The following is a 4,370-nucleotide window of genomic DNA, read 5'->3' as shown; positions in this document are numbered from 1 at the left end:
CTACAAGATTCCCTCTAGAGTTCGCAGACATCCACCTCCTCTCAACCATGGTGACCACCATAGGCATTTGTGGTTCAAAGCAATAGCTTTGAGGAGGATTTTGTGCAAGACATGGAAACCCAAGAAGAACAAATGCCACCCCAGTCACCACTAGCCTACACAACCATTGACGGGGCCAAGTAATTGAAATTTATGTGGCCACCTACATTGACTTATGCTCTTTCCAACACAAGAACATCTTTCTTAGAAAAAAGGAGCCTGGGTAGTTTGTATGAGAGCCTAAAATCCTTGGAGGACAGCCCTACAATGACCACATACATTAGGGACTTTCTCCATTCTAACCACTCTAGCAATGCACAGGTTGGCAAGTACGGCACCATCACTGTACATCAGAGCCCACTCAACATTATCCTCGATAGTACAGTCGTTCAAAGAGCCTTCTCACTCCAAACACAAGGTGCCAAATACCCTACACGTCCTGTCGATGCTAAATTTCTCGAAGTATAGCCTCTCCTCGCCAAGGGCACAATGTTCCATAGGGACAGCATATTAGTTCGCACCACCATTAACCCTCAGCTCAAGGAAGAAGCACAATTCCTATCCACAATCCTGGGGGTTAAGTGTGGCAAGAATCGATTCCTTCCACTCTGCACATTTGTTTTGCTGAGTAGGAAACTAAAGCAAGACTGGATCCAGTACTTAGTCATCTTCTTCAAAAAAAAACTAGATGGTTCATTAGGCCAAAAATGTAAAATTCTGCACTTATTGGCTGTAATCATCAATAAAGAGCTACAGCCAATGAGAAATGACTCTGCCCCAGTCACTAAAACCTATTGAGGCGTTGGACATTCCCTTCTCACTAGTATGGGAGCCATCACCAACTTCTGCTACTATCACATTGGCAAATGCAAATACCTAAGAAGAAATGCCTATTCTAGAGGTCAAAATTGAGGAATTGCCCCACGAGATGCTCAGGTCTGTGCATAACTGCATAATATATCTCCAACAATAGTAGCAGCCAAAGCATGAGGCAATATTGGCACCAGAGCTTGAGGTAAGATTGGCACCAGAGCATGAGGCTACATTGGCACCAGTACCGCCCATTGATGCCATGCCAGTCCATGAGCCACAAGGGGAGCTAGTGCCAGATCAACAGTATGATTACTGTACCCAAGTGACTGAAATAACATTGGAACAACCCCCAACAAATACTACAGAATTAGCAAGATGGCTACATGGGCTCCAATTGTATCGACATTATCAGCAGTCCTCATCACCGTCTATCATTCTCCATCATCAAGCCAACCAAATGATCTAAATGTCCAAACTATTCACTAGCTTGGCCAAGGAGGTACATGGGCAAGAATTAGATAGACAGATTGCAGCAGCAATTGAAGACCAATTCCAGGCAATCGCTAGAGAGGTCAAGGCACTTCGGATGCAAATAGATGAATAAGTGCACGTGAACCAAGTTCTCCAAGCTCAAGAGAAGGCAATGAAGGATGTGACTTCCAACCTCCACTAAAGCCAAATACAACTAATAGCAATGGCAATCCTACAGACCTACTAAAACTCCTTGACCTCCACACATGCTCAGTAGATGGAGGCACTAGCACAAGCTCGTAATCCACAAAGAAGAAGAGCTCCAAGATTGTCAAGACAAGCTTGAAGACATGCAATAGTCTTTGGCAATATGCACATTCAGCATTGAAGAGCTTACAAGGGACTATAGAAGCATAAAGGACCAACTTGCTATCACTAAAGAGGCCAGCACTTCATAAGCAAAAGTTTTGGACCAATGGTCCACTACCACTGAAGTCATTCCTCAATAAGCGCCGGGGTCACCTTACTAATGAGAATGCTTAAGGAAGCATATACATCCATGTACCATCAATATAAAGAGAAAATGGATGAGATGCAATCCCAAAAGATAATCATCTCCAACCTTGAACTCCAATTGCTAGTGGATAGCAATGAGGCAATGGAAGACAACATCAATGAAGTCCCACTACAATGCACAATGGTGGTGTATCAAGAGCTTGTGACCGCTCTACAAGTGGAAGATCACCTCAATGCATGAGTGCTTATCCAATGGAAGCAACTCCAAGTCAAGGTCATATCCCCTCATCCAAAAATCAAATGGGAATGTTCCATAGGGACCAAAACTCTGTGCATAATGTGGGGGTTTTAAAGGTCACTGTGCCTTTACCCTGGTTATGTACAATATTCAAACACATATATATAAATGAATGAAAAAGAAGATTAGGGTGTTCTGCACCCACCAAAAGCTTGTGTGGCTCTCTGTTTCTCTCTCTCCCTCTTCCATTCTTGCTTCTGTTGAGAGCACTCTCAACTGGTATCAGAGCCCGGGTGATCTAGCTGAGCGTGCGTGAATGCTTGAAGCTCAGCAGCTCTGTGGGAGGAAGGAGAAGCTCTATGGGAAGCTTTGTGGGTGACTTTACTTGCATCCGAGCATGCAAAGACCTTGGAGGAACCTTTGGAAAAGTCACTTTGGTTTTGCGAAGTGGTTTTGAGAGCCTGTTAAGTATTTTCAAAGAAAAAGTCGTTTTTTGAGCTTTTCCCTGTTCCGTTCGATGACAAAGACTCTGTATTGACTTGTAGAGGCAACTATTGCTTGCTTTTGGTGTCCACTTCACTTCAGGAGCTTGGAAACACCTTCATTCTTGAATCTGGGATCATTTCATTGGATTTTTGACTCACTGTGTTAGTTTCTGCGTTTTCTGCCCGAGTGTTGGAACCCAAGTTTGGAGCAACCATTTTCAGATCTGTTAGTTCCGGTGGACTCAAGAGGTCCTAAAACTTCTATGTTGGTCATCATTCGCACTCTGGTGGAGTTTACAAACAGCTCTGTTTCCAAAAACGTTTTTCAGTCTGTGTGTTGGACCCAGTGATTGAGACCACGGTTTCCAAAACCATCTGTCCCATCGCATTTTGGATGCCCAAAAACCCCTACCTATCAGTTCTTACGTGATTCGGTGGAGGATTTTCAGAGTTATAGATCTCTGTGTATTCGATTTCATCTCTGTGTTATGCATTTTTCATTCTAAGGTTTTGAAACCTTAGATTTATGCCACATGGTAGTGGATAAGTGTTGACTCTCATTTCTCACTCATCGGTTGGGATTTTGGAGTTCTGGAAGAAGAGAGATATTTGCAGATTTTCTTGCTGAGTCCGATTATGCAATGGCACCCATGTTTTGAGGCATCTCAGGTTCTATTTTTAGTAGCGGTCATTACCGTGGGACTATGATTTCTTGAGTATTATGCAGATCACTTTGGTTGCGTTTGAGCAGTCTGCACTCATTTGTGGTGTGCATTGGGTTGCAGTGCATGATTTATAGGCCATTTGGATGCATTGCGATCCTTATTGGATGCGCTAATAGGCCCAAATTGCCTTGTGGGATGCTATTTTTATGGACGCTTTGCACATGGATACTATTTTATGCTGAGGGACAGCTTTGACACATTGCAGGTGATGCACTGATAGTGCTATGCTCTCTTGGATGAGATATTATTAATGCATATGCCGGTGGATGGTGTTTATGCTTGAGTCATTTGGCACTTGTTGGCATTTTGGATTGCCATTGCAGTTGGCATTTTCTTTTGGGCCAGATTTGCTCATATGGATGCATAGTATATGCACATGAGTCAGATGCTTTGAGACATGAGTTTTGGTGATATTTCACTCTATTGTGGCATACACATTTGGGTGCACCTAGTATTTGGTGTGATTCTCTCTTGCAGGTGCTAGCATTTGGGATTTTGTTTCATTTGCATCATGGCATCCTCTTCCATGTCTGAAAAGGAGTTTTTTAGCATTAAAAAGTTTGATAGGACAAACTTTTCTTTGTGGAAAGAACAAATAAGGGATGTGCTTATTCAAAAGAAGCAGATTAAACCCTTGGTAGGGAATGAAGCGAAGCCTGCAAATATGTTTGAGGATGATTGGAATGAGTTGGATGCATTAGCAAAATCTACTATCAGACTTCATCTTGCAGAGTCAATTTATTTCACAGTAGTAAATGAGCAGATTACGGAAGATTTGTGGAAGAAACTGTGTGCCACTTATGAAAAGGAAACTGCCTCTAATAAAGTTTACCTCATGAAGAGGTTGTTTGAGCTGTAGATGAAGGAAGGGGTCTCCATTACTTCTCACTTGAATGAATTCAATATTATTTTCAGCCAGCTTCAGGCTCAGAAGATGAATTTTGATGCGAAGACTAAGGCAATATTTCTCTTACGTTCATTGCCATCCTCATGGGATACCTTCCGTACAGCTGTCAGTAACTCTGCACCTGGTGGAGTACTGAAATTTGATGATGTTGTGGGTAGCTTGTTGGCCGAGGAGAT

The sequence above is a fragment of the Dipteris shenzhenensis genome, chromosome 9 (assembly GCF_047967505.1).
Source record: "Dipteris shenzhenensis isolate YYH24624 ecotype China chromosome 9, Dip_SZ_1.0, whole genome shotgun sequence".
NCBI lineage: Eukaryota > Viridiplantae > Streptophyta > Polypodiopsida > Gleicheniales > Dipteridaceae > Dipteris > Dipteris shenzhenensis.
Note: the sequence above shows the minus strand (reverse complement) of the source record.